Below are 19,166 nucleotides of genomic sequence, written 5' to 3' on the forward strand. Positions count from 1 at the left end.
TTTTGCAGGATCTTTTTCCGGCCATAGAGATGTCAGAGATTTGATGTTTTACTGGATTCTTGATATTCATGGTACACTCGTGAAATGGTTTTACGGGAAAATCCCCACTACATTGCTATCTCGAAGGTGCTGTGTCCCATCACTGGTGCGCTAACATCATGTTCAGACTCACTCACATTTTGATAACCTGCCATTGCAGCTGTAGTAACCCATCTAACAACTGCACCAGACACTTGTTGTCTTGTATGAGCGTAGCCGACAGCAGCGCAATACTCTGCCTTGTCTACATATCTCTGTACTTGAATACGCATGCCTATACCAATTTCTCTGGGACTTCAGTCTATGAAATTTCATTACATCTTGGTCCTTATACCCATTCGTCCTGGCTACTTGTCTAATTACATTTAATTCATCCGCTTCATTATTAGGGATGAGTGGTCTTATTAGCATCCTGTTTATCATGGCTCTCAGGTATGCTCATTTACGCATTTATAATCATTTCAGTAGCTGTTGTCTTCCTAAATATGCTAATCTTACGCCTTCCATCTCTTTTAGTCAACCTAAGATCCAAAAACACTAGTTAAGAAATTTAAATTGTTTTCTGTATTTGGTTTGTAAATGGATGGATTTACCTAATTTTGGGTTCCTAGACACACACCAGAATAAAAATTGGTAATTACACAAATTTACACAATTAAGTCAAACAAAAATAAACATTCAGAACATTTGAAATCAATACTACTTTGTGTGTGTGTGTGTGTGTGTGCGTGTGTGTGTGTGTGTGTGTGTGTTTTGTATGATGCTAATAAAAGGTCCAAATTAGTTCAGAAGATATTTTCACCTTTAATCGTCTTTGGTTCAAAAATGGCTCTGAGCACTATGGGACTTAACATCTGAGGTCATCAGTCCCCTAGACAGACTACTTAAACCTAACTAACCTAAGGACATCACACCCATACATGCCCGAGGCAGGATTCGAACCTGCGACCATAGCGGTTGCGCGTTTCCAGACTGAAGCACAGCGCCTAGAACCGCTTGTCCACAACAGCCAGCTAATCGTCTTTGGTTTTGAAAAATGCAATGATGGAGCTCTTCTTTTGTTAGCCCTTTCATCACTCTTCCCAACAAGACCCCAGCAATAGTCACCCATCATCAAAGGGTTCCAAGGGCCTTGGTAAAGGTGTTCTATGGTAAGAATATCTTGGTGAAAGCGTCACAATGCTCATCACTTATGGCTCCCAAATTTTACGGGAAGAAATCAAAATGAGAATGTAAAAAGTGAATTTTAAGCAACATTCTACACCCCGTGTTCTTAGTTGTCCAACAGATCATTCACAATGGTAACAAAGTTTTTGTCTTTTGTGTTACCCAAAAAGCCCTTCACAACTGCTTTAAAAGAAGACCAAGCAGCTAATTGGATATCTGGAAGTTTAGTGTCATAGATTAGATCTTTCAGCAATTTTCTTGTAGGCCATTCCTTGACTGCATAGTGGTTCCTGGTGTCATGGTTGTCCCAAAGCCACAAAAAGCAGCAGTATTTCATGAATCCAGCCTGTAAACCTGTAAGAGTGCAATTTTTAGATCACAGCAAAGCTTTTTTTTTTTTTTGTTATGGTTTTAGGGCGCAAAACTGCTATGATCATTAGCACCCAGTCTGTGACTTAGGAAAAGGCAATAATGGGAACGAAACTCAAGAAATTGGAGAAACTAAAAATAGAAGGAAAGCTTAAAAAACCACTATAGAAAGGGGTTGGTTGTCCCCAAAAAGAGCTTCAAATGATTGACGTCATCTCATTGGCACTAATAAACTCGAGAACGCAATCGGCTGAGCGCGTGTCATCTGGTAAATTAGACGATATATCAGGCGACAGCTATAGACGGACGCGTAACGGAGTAAAATAGGGGCACTCAAGTAAAAGGTGTCTTACCGTCCACAGCTGAGAGCAATGGGGACAGAGTGGGGGAGGATCAACACTTAAGAGATGTCGACGGCTAAAAAGACAGTGCCCTATCCGGAGTCTAGTTAAAATTACCTCCTCCCGACGACGCGTTCGGGAGGAAGAGGTCCAAGCACAGGGAAGAGCTTTCACATCCCGAAATTTATTATTGGGAAGTGTCGACCAATGTGCGTGCCATAAAAGAGTAACATGATGACATAAAACACTCCGTAGATCGATGAAGGGAATTGTGCGAATAGCTGGCTGAAGAAGAGAGACTGCAGCCTTGGCCGCTATATCGGCCGCCTCATTTCCACAGATACCAAGTTGTCCTGGGATCCAGAGGAACGCCACAGAGACGCCCCCCAAGTGGAGCAAGTGGAGGCAGTCCTGAATCCGGTGGACCAGAAGGTGGACAGGGTACAGAGCTTGGAGACTGATGAGAGAGCTGAGAGAATCTGAACAGATAACATACTGTATCCGCTGATGGCGACGGATGTATTGGACAGCCTGGAGAACAGCGTAAAGCTCCGCAGTATAAACCGAACACTGGTCGGGAAGCCGAAATCGATTTGGGGTGTCGCCAACAATATAGGCACTCGCTACATCTAACAATGTTTTTGAGCCATCAGTGTAAATAAATGTGGCATCCTTCATCTGTGCACATAGAGCAGCAAATGCCCGACGATAAACAAGTGAAGGGGTACCATCCTTGGGAAATTGACAAAGGTCACGGAGCAGGCAGGTCCGGGGACGGAGCCAAGGCGGTGCTGTACCCCAAGTTGTCAAGAAGGTTTTAGGAAAGCTGAAGGATAGAGAATGGAGCAGTTGATGGAAGCAGACTCCCGGTGGTAGTAAAATCCAAGGAGGTGTCGAAAAAAATGTCATGGGCCAGATTAGCAGGCATGGAAGACAGATGGCTAGCATAACAACTCAGAAGGACTGCTCGCCGATTGGACAGCGGAGGTTCAGCAGTCTCAGCATAAAAGCTTTCCACAGGGCTGGTGTAAAAAGCTCCAGACACTAAACGTAATCCACGGTGGTGGATAGAGTTGAGACACCGAAGAATAGACAGCCAAGCAGAGGAGTAAACTATGCTTCCATAGTCCAATTTCGAGTGCACTAAGACGCAATAGAGGCGGAGAAGGATCACTCGGTCAGCTCCCCAGGAGGTACTATTCAGGACACGGCGGGTGTTGAGGGATCGCAGACAGCGAGCCGAAAGATAGGAAACGTGGGAGGACCAGCACAGTTTTCTGTCAAACGTAAGACCCCAGAATTTAGTCCGAAAACGGAAGGTTGACAGGTCCTAGATGTAAGGAAGGTGGAAGAAACTCCGTAAGACGCCAAAAATTAACACATATGGTCTTACTGGGAGAAAAGCGGAAGCCTGTTGCGATGCTCCAAGAGTGGAGGCGATCGAGACATCCTTGAAGACATCGTTCAAGAAGGCTGGTCCGTTGAGAGCTGTAGTAGATCGCAAAATCGTCCACAAAGAGGGAGCCCGAGACATCGGGAAGGAGACAGTCCATAATTGGATTTATGGCAATGGCAAACAGTACAACACTTAGCACAGAGCCCTGGGGTACCCCATTTTCTTGGGAGAAAGTACGGGAGAGAGTAGTGTCCACCCGCACTCTAAATATGCGCTCTGCCATAAATTCATGAAGAAAAAGGGGCAGCCGACCTCGAAAGCCCCAAGAGAACACTGTGCGGAGGATGCCTGTCCTCCAACAGGTATCGTATGCTCTCTTCAGATCAAAAAATATTGCTACTGTTTGGCGTTTCCGGAGAAAATTGTTCATGCTATAAGTGGACAGAGCAACAAGATGGTCAATTGCAGAACGATGCTTTCGGAAACCGCATTGAGCAGGTGTTAAAAGACTGCGGGACTCCAGCCACCAAGCTGAACGCCAATTCACCATACGCTCCAAAACCTTACATACACTACTCGTGAGAGAAACGGGGCGATAGCTAGAGGGGAGATGTTTGTCCTTTCCAGGTTTCAGAACAGGAATGACGATAGCTTCCCACCATCGTCTGGGAAAAGTACTGTTGGTCCAAATTCGATTATAAAGGCGAAGGAGGTAACACAGACTATGGGTTGATAAATGCAGCAACATTTTGATGTGGATACCATCCGGTCCTGGGGCGGAGGAGCGAGAAGAAGAGAGTGCATGTTGGAGTTCCCGCATGGAGAAAACAGTATTATAGCTTTCCCGATTTTGAGAGGAGAAAGCAAGTGGTTGCACTTCTGCTGAACGTTTTTTCAGGAGAAAGGCTGGCAGGTAATTTTAAGAGTTCGAAATCTCAGCAAAGTGTTGACCGAATGAGTTAGAAATTGCGACGGGGTCCACAAATGTATCACGCGCGACAGTGAGTCCAGAGACCGGGGAGAAACTAGGCGCACCAAATAACCGTCGAATCTGACTCCAAGCTTCCGAGGAGGGATAGAAGGTGTTAAATGAGCTAGTAAAGAAGTCCCAGCTTGCCTTCTTGCTATCGCGGATGATGCAATGGCATTGCGCACAGAACTGCTTATAGCAGATACAGTTGGCCAAAGTAGGATGGTGGCAGAAAACGCGAAGAGCACGTCGCCGCTCACATATTGCATCACGGCATGCCACGTTCCACCAAGGAACTTGGGGGCGCCGGGGCAATTCGGAGGTACATGGTATTGAACGTTCCGCAGCTGTAAGAATAATGTCTGTAATATGTGTGACCTCATCGTCAATGCTAGGAAAGTGACTGTCATCGAATGACGCTAGAGACAAAAAAAGTGTCCAATCGGCGGGCGCATATATGGCAGTTGAGGCTGCAGTCTAAGGACACATGGAAAGTGGTCACTCGAGTGTGTATCATCAAGGGCAATCCATTCGAAGTGCCGAGCTAGCGGAACAGTACCGACCGAAAGGTTCAAATGAGACAAATTTGTCGTGGAGGCAGACAAAAACGTAGGGTCCGCAGTGTTGACGACCTAACAAGCTGCCATTCATGATCCTTGTATTTGATTGCCTCTAGCAGCAAAGCCATGGTTTCATAAGTTTCTTTGATGTCTGCTGCATAAGCCGAAGTTACTGATGGAAATGCATTGCCATTATGCAGTAGTACTGCTTTCAAGCTGGTTTTACTGGAGTCAATGAATAGTCGCCACTCCTGAGGATTATGTTGTACACCTAGCTGCATCATTAGAACATTGACATCTCTACATACACACACTGAATTCTGCATATCGAAATACTGAGCGAAGGAAGCACCTCTTGATCTGAAACAGGAAATTTTTGTCCCTGGAGCTAGAAGGTTCCGCTGTTGCAGTCTCGACCCCAAGTGTTCAGCCTATGGTTTCGAAGTTGTAGATTGCGAACCAAATCGTTCAATTCCTTTTGATTAACGAGCTGAGGCGAAGTGTCATGATATTGAGGGCAGTGCTCTTTTGTATGTTCAACATTTGCTGATTCACTTGACATGGTGTCTGGTTCCGTGGCTTTCAACTTGCAGACAGGAACAGGCAACCCCTTATCATGGGGCACAGGCAAATGCACTGAAGATACATTTAGATACTTTATTTTATATCTAGTTTTGCATGAATGTCCAAAAATATTTGTAATACAGAAGTAACAGTCTGAATAATGGACTTTAGGCTCACACCACACCATTGGAACAGCGAATGGTATGGCTCGGCGTTTCCCTTTTAATCATTTTGTTAAGGTTGTAGTATAGGTTATGCAGGCAATATGGGGTGCAAAATTTTTATCTTGATCACCAACAGGACAATCATAATTTATATGCCTTCTAAACCAAATCAGTGATTGGTTTTCTTTGGGCTTTTTGAGCGAATTTCCCACACACAGAACAAAAGTTGTCGGGGTGGCTTGGACAGCAGTGAGATTTACTAGTTGTCATTTTTCTTAGTGTAAGTCTTAAACTCAAAAAGTTTGCACTATCTTTCACAGGAAACACACACTGAGGATCTATTTCACACCACTTCTGGATTATCACACCAACCATTTACTGATGATTTGTAGATGATCTAGCTCTCCTCTGCAAATCAAAAACAAACATCAAAACAGAACAGCAAAAAGCGAAACACTGAATACGAAAACTAAAAAGCCTTTAAAAACTGAAAAATGGCACATGCTAGAACATTATGAGAGGTATATTTGTATTCTACATACCAAAATAATACTAGCTGATGTATCACATCCCAGACACAAAACGGCAGTTTACTAATGAAATCTTACACGTCATCCTCCTTCCAGTTCCACTGTCAACTTTATTTTTTGTGCATCCCACTCATTCTTTCGGCTATCTCATGTATTTCATTTTCATCACCTTTGTACAGTAGCATGCATGAAAAAATTAAGTTCACAGTGGAACTGGAAGGAGGACGATGAATAAGTTTTTTGACCTTAGGTTAACTAAGAGAGATGGAATGCATAAAATTAGCACATTTAGGAAGATGACTGCTACTGACATGATTATAAATGCAAACTCCAATCAGACTAAGAAGCATAGATGAGCATACTTGAGGGCCATGATAAACGCAATGCTAAAACTACTGCTCACCCCTAATGACAAAGTGGAAGAATTAAATGTGATTAAACAGGTAGCCAGTGCAAACGGGTATAAGGACCTTTATGTAATGAACCTTTATAATAAACTAAAGTTAAAAATATGTGACAAGGCGGAGGCAATAAATCCAGAAAGCAAGAAGTTTGTTGCAATGTCACACAGTGGTGCATTTTCCTACGCAACTGTGCAGGCTTTCAGTAAAATGAAAGTAAAAATTGAATCCCAAACAAATAGTACAATTGGTTCTAGGCTATGCCACAAAGTTGGCAGTGGCAACAACTTTTAGAATCTGGGAGACTGAAACAAGTTATATATTGGTCAGATGGGAAGGAATTTCAAGACTCATTTTAGAGACCACACGTAGAAGAGCACAGTCGGTACACATTTTTATAAGGAAAAACCGTGTGACAGGAAACAGAGAATAGTACTGAGATGTTGCATAAGACCCCAAAGGGACAATTACTGAACCTGCTTGAAGAAATGGAAATTTATGTACTCAGAAAACGGTAACTGAAATTACTGTGGAATGAATAGAATGAATTTAACCTGAATCTTTATTTTGATGTATTCGGAAACTTATCAGTCTGAGCATCATCACGTGCCATGGCAGCTTGGTGTGTAGTCGCATCCACCTACCAATGGTAGCAAGGAGATTGCGCCTTCTTCAGCAAGTTCCATCACAGAAAAGCAAGAACTTTGTATTGAAATACCACTCTGGATGTCTTATCGACTGTTGTTGAGATTTTCATTAATAGCTTGTTTTGTTAATTACCTTATGCTTGTGCATATTTTTTAATTGTTTTGTCATGGTGGAAGGCTTCCATTTGTAGATGTGATGTTATTTTTAAATTTCTTATTCTGACTTTTACACAACTAAGTATATTTACTTTGCTAGGCTCAGAGCTTCCCATTATTCCTCTTTACACCTTTCATGTGGATTTTTTTGAATATGGATATAATTCCACATATTGTATGTCAGTATGTTTTATTATCGGACACTCATTTTGGCATGTGAAGTAACTTAATTAATGGCCATGCATACTGCATTTTAATTATTAAATTTAGGATACTGGTTACTGATGTACCCCAGCTATAGTGGTCTCTGCTGGCCTCATATAAATACCAGATGCATACAGGCCATCACCAGTACTTACTGTGTATCCACAAAGTATAGATTTTGAACTGATGCCTACATCAGAACATTTTATGGTATACATGGCTGTTAATTGTGTAAATGTTTTTTATTTTTCTTATGTATTACCACTATGATTTTGCTTCAGCTAACTGAACATAGCTGGTTACACCACTGCTTTTTATTTTTATTTTTATTTTTTTTTTTTTTTTTTTTTTTTTTTACGCATCTGAAAGTGGCAGTAGCTGAAACCAGCAATAATGTACTGTATAATTTGTGTTATCATTATGGGCCTTTACAAATACACAGCCCAACCACCAGGAGTGATGGTCTGGATAGCCATTTCTTTTCTTATCAAGACCCCTTTGGTTGTCATCCACAGCATTCTTACATCACATTGGTACATCAATGATGTTCTATGCCCTGTTTTGTTGCCATTCAAGGTAAACCATCCTGGGCTTACATTCACCAAGATAATGCCTGCCCACACACAGCACGAGTATCTACTGCTTTCTCATGCTTGCCAAACGCTGCCCTGACCAGCGGGGTCAGCAGATCTCTCCCGAACTGAGAATGTTTGTAACATTGGGCCCTTCAATCAGCCCAAATTTTGACGACCTAACATGCCAATTGCTGTTGGTTTGGTCCAGCAACACATTCTAGTGTCCTTCATGGTTTGAAAAAAAAAATATGTATTGAACAACCCCAGTTCATACTGACTTTTCTGAACATTAGTGATTATATTATCAAGGTAGAAAAACTGTATGTGAATTGCCATTAATGCAGTACAAACAAACTTTCACAGGTTGTTCAGAGATATCCTCCATTTTTATTTATATAAAGGACACATGGTCTCTGGCAGCTGATTACAGAGTAATAATGTAGTTATGACTTATTCAGTTTGTTACTGGAATCACACTAATTTCTTTGGAAGAGCATGCCTGACTTAAGAAGTCTGTAATATGCAATAACCAAAATGTACAAAACAACACAAGATACAGAGTAATGAAACAGTCACAAGGCATATGTAAAAGTAGGTGTGGTGCCATTGCTGTGGGAACACCTCAGCACAGTGCCATGTAGCATTCAGTTAGCCCATACACAAGGTGCATACTAGCTATCTCTTCACCAGTAAACCATTCCTAATGCTGTGAATCACTGTTAGCACACAATTAACACTGCCAGAAAGGCAAACCCAAGGCAGAACCGAGCAGTACTGAATACAAGCTCGAGGGTGAGACGTAAACTAGGCATTACTGTTGTCAACAGCAAGTACCGTGAGTGAATGGAAAAAGTTTGTTTACAGGCAGGACACAGCACACATTGTTGACATTTTTACTGCTGTGCAGGTATGGTCAGTGCAATACAGATAACTGGGATAAGAAACCAAATGAAATGCGATATTCTATAATGAGCTGTCAGGGACCACACGTTCCTTACACCACAATATTCGGAAAGCATCCCTGAACAACTTCTGAATGTTTGTCAGTGGAGTTCTGTGTGTGATTGTGAGTACATATACACACACACACAAATCAAATTATCATCTTCCAACGTAACCCAGCCATTGGCCTATGCTACAGATCAGCCTATAACCATAACCAAATGGATATTCAGTCTCATCATGCCCATATTCGTTTAGGCACATAAAATAAATGGTCGCATAATCTGAAAGTTCATTGGTTTATGGACTAAGTAAGAAAACAGCTTTTGAAATGTTATATTATGAAAATGTGCTCCAGATTATATGGAGGGATCGATAACTAAGAAGGTGATACTGAACTGAATTAGGAAGTGAAGAAATTTATGGAGTAATTTCTCTAAATGAAGGGGTCAATCGGTGGGACACATCTCGAAGCATCAAGGAATATCACTTTAGTAAAATTTGTAGAGGGGATAAAATTTGTAGAGGTATGCCAAAGATTGACTATAATAAGCAGATTCAAACTGATGTACGTCGCAGCAGTTATGTCAAAACGGAGAGGCTTGCACAATACTGACTCGTGGATAGCTGCAACAAACTAGTATTTGTGCTGAAGAAGAAAGCAATGACATTATCTGGAAATTCTGGAGTTTACATTTATATCCCAATGCATTGAGATTTTTCCCCCCTCTGTGTAATTTGCAGGTACATGTTTAAATTATACTTCTTTTATATTCAGTTGGCGCTTTTGGTCAATCAGCCTCAATTTTTCTTCCACTTTATTAATTAAAATTGTCTACAGACAGTTCAACACTCATCAAGCCTAACATATTTCAATGTAAGCCATCATTCCCACACAGACTAAAAAATGTGTTAGGATCAAAAGATACTGCAGCCAGGTCTATTACAGTTGTAATGTTTAAGTTTATTTAGCTGAGTGAAACACTTTCTTGCATATACAGATGTATCTTGTCCAGACATTGCATCTTTTACATAACAGCTTGCTTAGCAGTGTGTGTTTTGTAATCAAATTTATCAGTTTTCTGAGTCAACTACTTATAATTACACCATAAGTTTTAACAGTTTGACACTGTCATGGGTTTGGGTATAAATAATTGTCAGGGTTACTTCTAGTGAATATAAAATATATTTCTGGATATTTATTATTTTTAGTGGTACTACATATTATCAACAAACATTTTAAATAATACAGGGTATATGCAGAGTCATTTATAACATGGCTCCACCATATTCAAGAAAATATCGTGATTCAATTTTAAATGTGTTCTGACGAAAGAAAATTAGAATGCAATTGATTTGCACAATTTCCTTTCTGTATTTTGTAACTCACCTGGATTTTTACACTAAAAACATTAGATACAATAATTTTTATCAATTCTGTTCTTCTAGTATTTCGTTTTCCCTTCTAATACTTCTTATTGTTCCCTTCAAGCAGATTTTTGGGCCTGTAAAATAAACAATTTGTGTGTTACAAAACAACTAGTTAAAAAAGTGACTGTTTCGGAAAAAAAGTTAAACAAACAGAAATTTCTTTTCAATGAATTAAGACTCTGATATATACATTTCATTGCAGGAAGCAAGTGATACAGGACAATCCCTCATAATGAAATCAGCACCCTTTGGTAGTACTTTCAGTCTGTGAATAGTGTTACAAATGTCTGTACCTCATGCTCAGATTCCCTACAAACTAGTTAAATCTGGAAAATTAGAGAAGATAAATCCCAGGAAATATTTTAACTTTAAAAACAATTCTAATTCAACAGTTTTTTCTTACTGCATTTTTGCTACAACTGAGCAACAAATATGGAAAAATGCAACTGTGAAGATTGCAGTAGCAAACGGATCTACTGATGACTACCAATACTGAATGCACATCTGCATACATGCTTTGCAAGCCACCATAGGTGCACAGCAGGAGTACCTTGTACCACACCTCATCTCCTTTCATTTTCCAATAGCAAACAGCGAGAGGGGAAAATAGCTGCCTACATACCTCTACATGAGCCCCAACTCCTCTTACCTTTGTGATCTTTACACGACATGTATCATTTATCACTTGCAGCAAAAGAGTAGTTTGCAGTCAGCTTCAAATGCTGGTTCTCTAAATTTTCTCAACAGTGTTCCATGAAAAGGATTCACACTCGATTTCATGAAGCATCTCCGTACTACTCACCTGTTGATGAAACCCACAGATAACAAATTTAGCAGCTCACTTCTATAGTGTTTACAAACTCACTTTTATACCAACTTCAGGATATACTGATACTTTAATTATGAACAGAAGCAAAGTCACTTAGTCCATTTGATACTGAAATAATGAACTGAATATTTCAAATATATCAGGGAAAGCTTGTTATGATAAAGGTAGGAAGAAAAATAAACAAATATTTATTTTCTTTATTAACAACTGTCAGATTTTCACATTGCCATAAGACGTACTCATTTTTATGTGGCACATTTCCCTAGTAGTACCATCGACCATGATTTGAACTGAGGACTAATCAAGTTAATTCTTACACTCTGTATGATCAGAATCAGCACACACAGTCAACACTTCACTGTTAGATGCTGACTGTCACTTATGGCAAAATCCCTGATGACAGAGGGCCTGCTGAGTCATGCCGAGTAATGCCCCTTTATTTTCTCTGCTTATTCAGTATGGATGGAGTGTCTCCCATCACCCAAATTCCTCAGTGAAGTTACAATTTCCACAGTTTTATCTGTAACAATTCAATAATTATCCCAACCATAAACATATTATCAAAAAAACACTCTTAACTACACATGACATCCTACTGTTAATACTGTTCTGTCAGGCCAAATCTTGTGCAGCAGCACACGGTCTGAACTGAACAATTAACAGAACACCTATTTACTGCAAGGTAAATACTTACTGCTGTTCAGGAAGGACCGCAAAACAGACTAATTTCAATTTAAGCGGGATATACAGAAATTTCATTTTTAACAGTACTGAATGGTGTTTGAATTTTTACTTTTAGTTTATGGAAGAGACATAGGCAGCACTAACATGTTTGACTGTGTATAAAGGGCTACAAGGATTTGGAACATATACATAGCCAAAATACAGTATACTGATGTACTCTTACTAACAACATACACCCGAGTAATATACTTACTTTACTCCAGGGGAACACAGATAAACTAGAGGGTTTGATACCATACATCAGCTTTGCCCAATGACGTCATATCAAGCACCAAGATTAGCAACACAAACACTATTTCAAAATGGCAACAGTAACCTTAAACCTTTCCATAGTGCACAAATATAAACAAATCTAGAATGGTACAAGTTCTTCATAATAATCACTGAAGCTAATGAAACTATCACAGGAAAATAGGGTTCTGTGCTAAGACAAATTGAGACCTGACACAATATCCGCAAAATCACAATACCAGAGACAAACAAAATGCAACAACAAAAACGTGATAAAACGATAATTTCAAAAATGCAGAAACTGTGCAATGAGAGATAATAAACTATAACTGCTACCAACATTCGATGAGCTACACTGCTCAACTTAAAACCGTGAAACAGATCACACTACAAACAAAATCAAAAGTCAAGACTGACACACATAGCGAAAAACAATGAAAACTGGCAACAGGCAGTATTGACAATGCCAGTTGACCTATATAATTCAACTTTAAATACTGGTACAGAGAGGCCAAAACTCTCACAACAAAAACAACTTCAACAAAACCAAGAATCAAACTTACCAGACACCAAATTCCTCATCAGAGGTCCACCTCAAACACAGGTAGCACAAAACATAATGAAAAAATGGTGTGAACAATAATAAGATAACAAAATTCACCAACCAATTTAAAAACACAGAAACAATAAGAACACACACCATAGTCAACAGAAAACTATGCAATACATGAAAGAAACTCATTCCAAACCTCACAGTTTCCATTTAAAAAACAAACACAAAAAATCACTACCACCCAACTTAACCCATACCCCATCCTACCAAATACACTCCTGGAAATTGAAATAAGAACACCGTGAATTCATTGTCCCAGGAAGGGGAAACTTTATTGACACATTCCTGGGGTCAGATACATCACATGATCACACTGACAGAACCACAGGCACATAGACACAGGCAACAGAGCATGCACAATGTCGGCACTAGTACAGTGTATATCCACCTTTCGCAGCAATGCAGGCTGCTATTCTCCCATGGAGACCATCGTAGAGATGCTGGATGTAGTCCTGTGGAACGGCTTGCCATGCCATTTCCACCTGGCGCCTCAGTTGGACCAGCGTTCGTGCTGGACGTGCAGACCGCGTGAGACGACGCTTCATCCAGTCCCAAACATGCTCTATGGGGGACAGATCCGGAGATCTTGCTGGCCAGGGTAGTTGACTTACACCTTCTAGAGCACGTTGGGTGGCACGGGATACATGCGGACGTGCATTGTCCTGTTGGAACAGCAGGTTCCCTTGCCGGTCTAGGAATGGTAGAACGATGGGTTCGATGACGGTTTGGATGTACCGTGCACTATTCAGTGTCCCCTTGACGATCACCAGTGGTGTACGGCCAGTGTAGGAGATCGCTCCCCACACCATGATGCCGGGTGTTGGCCCTGTGTGCCTCGGTCGTATGCAGTCCTGATTGTGGCACTCACCTGCACGGCGCCAAACACGCATACGACCATCATTGGCACCAAGGCAGAAGCGACTCTCATCGCTGAAGACGACACGTCTCCATTCGTCCCTCCATTCACGCCTGTCACGACACCACTGGAGGCGGGCTGCACGATGCTGGGGCGTGAGCGGAAGACGGCCTAACGGTGTGCGGGACCGTAGCCCAGCTTCATGGAGACGGTTGCGAATGGTCCTCGCCGATACCCCAGGAGCAACAGTGTCCCTAATTTGCTGGGAAGTGGCGGTGCGGTCCCCTACGGCACTGCGTAGGATCCTACGGTCTTGGCGTGCATCCGTGCGTCGCTGCGGTCTGGTCCCAGGTCGACGGGCACGTGCACCTTCCACCGACCACTGGCGACAACATCGATGTACTGTGGAGACCTCACGCCCCACGTGTTGAGCAATTCGGCGGTACGTCCACCCGGCCTCCCGCATGCCCACTATACGCCCTCGCTCAAAGTCCGTCAACTGCATATACGGTTCACGTCCACGCTGTCGCGGCATGCTACCAGTGTTAAAGACTGCGATGGAGCTCCGTATGCCACGGCAAACTGGCTGACACTGACGGCGGCGGTGCAAAAATGCTGCGCAGCTAGCGCCATTCGACGGCCAACACCGCGGTTCCTGGTGTGTCCGCTGTGCCGTGCGTGTGATCATTGCTTGTACAGCGCTCTCGCAGTTTCCGGAGCAAGTATGGTGGGTCTGACACACCGGTGTCAATGTGTTCTTTTTTCCATTTCCAGGAGTGTAGAAACAAACAACAAAAAACCTGCCACCCACTCCTATTTAACTCACAAGCCAGAGCCTGTACAACTTGTCCATTAACTACACAAATACCTGAAAAATACATATTTGCAGTACACTTTTACCACCAGCAATACCCACCAAGATGAGCTTGTAAGACAAAATACCACCTATCACCACCACAACAAATTTGATGACACCCCCTCCCCACAAATCCCACAATAGTATTAGCACAGGTCCCAGTCTCAGTCTTTAAATTCATTATGATGGCTCACAAAAAGGTGATTATTTCACCTGTTGCCCAACTCCTTATATAAAGCAAACCCATCTAACATAATAGTACACCCCTCTGTTACACAGCCTATTCCGCTGTTAATGACTTCAGAATATGCTTGCTGCAAGAACCACCCAATGAACATCAGAATCCCCGTCAGAAACAACGGCTCCAAAAACCCAAAACCAACATCTTTTACGGCCTCCACCACTCTTCCTCTTACCAAAGCACGACTTATCTACTTCCATTATCACCCTTAGCCCTCCTGATGATCACCTCTACTTAATAGATTCACCCACATCCTTTTACAAAAAAATCAATTACCCTACTTTCAGAACCATCAGTTTCATGCATGGTGTATTTGAATGAGAGCCGTTAACAAAAATAGTATGTCAGCAGAACTATAACAAAGACAGTCTCAAGCTGTCAAACCTTGTTCGGCATCTGACAGACTGCTGCAAATTATCCTGGCAACACTACCACATGTAGCCATTGGAAGAGTGACGACATAGCCTCTTCGTAAATCTCTTATTATTCTCATACATGTGATATTTACAGTATCCCTTAACAACACCAAACAGCTGCAAAAACTTAGTAGTTTATACAACACACCCTATCTCAGCCCATAAAACTAAACTACTGAAGGTTAATTTTGAATCTCTGTAGCAAAAAATAACACAGCAAGATTACAAGTAAACTAAACCAAACAATCCTTATACCATAGACCATATACCTTATTAAAAACAAGAGAATTTACCTAGAAATAAAAGAAGGGATACAATAAATACAACTAAGACAACAGAACATCTGATCACCAAATGTAATTACCACAGTGAACAAAAATTTCATTTCAAAAAATAAAATTGTTAAGCTACTATTCAATATAAAATTAAATTGCACTTACAATTCACAGTTCACATGAATTCCAATCTTAGTGTTCTCCAGTTACTAAGACTAGCACTACACCCTTGTAAATGACAGCTTTTTTGTCAAGCACATACAGTGTACACATACCAATTTAAACTCACTTTTGAAGTAAACAGTATTCATGCATGCTATATTTTGATTCTAGTAAGAAAGGCTAAAAATACACTTAAAGCATTTCTAAAATTGACTTTGGAACTGTGAGTATTCAACAAGAAGAAGAAGAAGAAGAAGAAGAAGAAGAAGAAACAAAACAAGGATCTGTTCCTGGGAATGATTTAAATGAGAGAAAAATATATACATTACAACCTGTTAAAGAGAATGTTACACAGAAAATCTGATTATTACATCAGCTTCCTGTGAATGGACAGTGAAACATTTAATATCTTGTTTAAGAGCTAATTTTGTCCTCTGAGTGACAAAGTACCCTCAGCGAAAATTTATTCTCCTCTACTTGGGCCCCTAATAACAATTCATTAAAATATTATGACTGTGAGGGCATATAGCTTACATCATCCAGGGGCATATAGCTTACACCATCCGTGGAAGAACCGAAGCGCTCATATGTTTTATTTCATTGCACTCCTCCTTGTATGCTGCGTGTAGAATATTTATTCTTTTATAAATTTCCCCTGTGTAATGTATGCTGGGAAAGATGTGACAACTCTACCATTTTGGTAACTGTCACTGCTAATTTATTTTTAACCATGATTTCAGTTTCCATAGTTGTGGAAACTCATTATACAGTAAGATAAATTGTAATAAAACTATTTTTCACCAAATATATCCAGCAAAGTATCAACATAAAAAATGTCCACCATCTTGTCAGATATTCCCATCAGTGAAAACTTCTGACAAACTCACTCTAAATTTGAGAAACACATCAAATGGTACCGTACACTGTCAAATATTTGGCAAACATAGTACAATTTGAAGTATTGTTTGGCATGGGCCTATAGATAATATTTAATCTCTGGATACTTATTGGCTTAATATTGTAAACAAGTGACATCATGGCTCAATGCAGGATGGCTACTCAAACTTGGGAAAAAAATGTCCTAAAAAAGGCGTGAGGAGGAGAAAGACAGAGTAAAGAAGCTCCTGATAAATTAGTAGGGAGAACAGAGGGGGGGCAGCATACCACAATGACTTCTTTCCTCTCAGCTGAGCTATATGCCAGCCATAAGCAGTAGTTCAACCGCAGTTTTTAAGCATCATTAATTAATATGTAATAATATTCATGTAATTAATGCACTTTGCAGTATTACATATTTTAAAATTTTTGATTTATAAAACTCAATAAAATTCAGTTTCAATGCTAGGTTAAAATGTTGCATTCCTTGAGACCTTATGAAACTCCTGAAATTCCCTGAGATTTTCCCAATTTTTTCCGGGTAAAATTTAATTCCCTGAGAATTCCAGGTTTTCCAGAAGAAACATCACTATGTCAATGCCAATGAGTGGTATCAAACATTTGAGTTGACTCCAAACACTATCTGGAACAGAAGTGCGACACCCAGTAGGGCAAAACAATTACTACAGAGTATCCAAACAAATCTGTTCTGAGTCAGCCATTTTATGATAACAGACCGACAACATTCACATAAACATGGGTGATTTCTGACATGTTCTGTTAATTAATATATTATATTTTCATTACATATGTTCGTAACTTCCTACTCTGCTAACATACTGATTTCAAAATGTGAATGCCTATGCTAATTTGTAACAATCCAGCTAAAACTGTCAAAAATCAATGCAGAAAAAAGTATTTTATAGAGTGGCAATATTAATTCAAAATCAGTCTTACACTAAGGAGAAAAAAGGCTTCAAAACTAGTACAAATGAACACATTGCAAGAACAGCTATCGTATAAAATACAGACTACACCCTTTATTATTTTCAAAAATTCTGTAAATTACAGTCATAGCAAAATCTTCAGTACATTATATTTAAATACATTCAACATAAAAGTCAGAATAAATGTAATGAAACATTACTTAAGGAAGTTAATTAAAGACAATGTTTACATGCAAACCGGCAAAACCAGAACAGAAGAAACTGTGGTTAAAGATACCAACAGTGTTCCGGACTACAAAGTGTCTAAACATGTAAAACCCAGTTGCACATCAAGAAATACAGTACGGAAACTGGAAGATCTAATAGTGAGCAAAAGTAAGGGCAGGTGCTGCAGAAACATACTGGTGAAAAATCTAATCAAAGTATGACATTCAAACTATTATTAAGCCAATGCTCCCCTCTGCAAAAATTTTTAATAAAAAATATAAACACTTTTAGCCTCAGTGGTTTCTGGTTTGAGGCAGAAACCACTATGTCTCATGGTTAACACGAGGCCTGACTGCAAGTGATACTGTTATATCAATGTTAGTTCAATGATACTAAAAACATATATGACAACATTCTTAAAAACATCAATAATATCTTACTAAGTGTTCATCTTCATAACACGAGAAATTTGTTTTATGCCTAATTCCTAAAAATTTTGGTAAAGAATATATGAACAAACAAATCAGCACAGTTAACCACACTTTAGTGCAAACAGCAAACTGTTTGCAATCATGGAACAAAAGCAGGGATAAACTATGAAATGGAATGACTAACAAGTGATAAATTCGCAAATCACAATTCTCACTTGAACAAAAAATGGAATGGGAAGGAGCTCCTTTCATTAATTAAAATTATCAGTTGTACAAAACAACTGCAGCCATCTTTCAACCAAAAAGTCTGCCTGAAGACATCTGTGTTTCACCAGCAATAAAAACAGAGTGAAAGCCAGTAAAGTATGTGTTTTTGTTTTGTTTGAAGGGGCAAAAACAACTGAGGTCATACATGCCCAAGTCAAAACTACAGAACATGAAGAAACAGAGGAGTTAAAAAATTACTATATGTCAGTCCCACTTGAAATAAGAGAAGACAGCTAAGAGCAGGGAGGTGGAGAAAGGGCTACAGAAGACATCATAAAGAAATGGAGGTCCAAAACTGACAATTAAATGGCCTTCACCATATTGCCTTGATGGATAAAAAGTAAAACATGGTCGACAGCCTGCATGTCATTTGATAAAACAGCCAATAACTCAGACGGCAAACCCAAGTGGGAACGTAAACAGTTAAAAAAATGGGCATTCTATCTGGAACTGACGGACAGTTAAAACTTGGGTGCAATGTGTACAAAGCGGTGGGGGACCATCACCTATCAAATGACGACTACTAAAAAGACAGTGCCCAATAAGCAACCTAGTTAAAATGACCACGACCCGGCGGGAGGACCGAGATGAGGTCATCCAAGCCACTAGGAGTGGCTTAATAAGCTGGAGCTCATTCCCATGAACAGAGGACCAATAGCAATGCCATAGGGACACCACCTTCTGACAGACAGCAACACAGAGATCATTGGAGGGAATACAGGAACTAGTGGGCTGAGGTACGAGGACTACAGCCCTGGT

General features: G+C 40.3%; 1 long non-coding RNA gene across 3 annotated transcripts in view; it reads right to left on the reverse strand.

Annotated features, from left to right (window-relative positions):
* Positions 1–5,574: 5,574 nt before the first annotated feature.
* LOC124802931 overlaps positions 5,575–19,166 on the reverse strand; it is a 40,280-nt gene continuing 26,688 nt past the window's right edge. Inside the window, exons 2-5 of one of the 3 annotated variants that reach the window (XR_007017167.1) lie at positions 11,603–11,805; positions 11,106–11,258; positions 10,416–10,530; positions 5,575–5,978 (exon numbers count right to left, since the gene is read on the reverse strand). This is a non-coding gene — a long non-coding RNA (uncharacterized LOC124802931). Of the gene's footprint in view, positions 5,979–10,295; positions 10,531–11,105; positions 11,259–11,524; positions 11,806–19,166 lie in introns of those variants that run through there. The other 2 variants (XR_007017165.1, XR_007017166.1) reach the window with 2 other exon arrangements.

The sequence above is a fragment of the Schistocerca piceifrons genome, chromosome 6 (genome assembly GCF_021461385.2).
Source record: "Schistocerca piceifrons isolate TAMUIC-IGC-003096 chromosome 6, iqSchPice1.1, whole genome shotgun sequence".
Taxonomy (NCBI): domain Eukaryota; kingdom Metazoa; phylum Arthropoda; class Insecta; order Orthoptera; family Acrididae; genus Schistocerca; species Schistocerca piceifrons.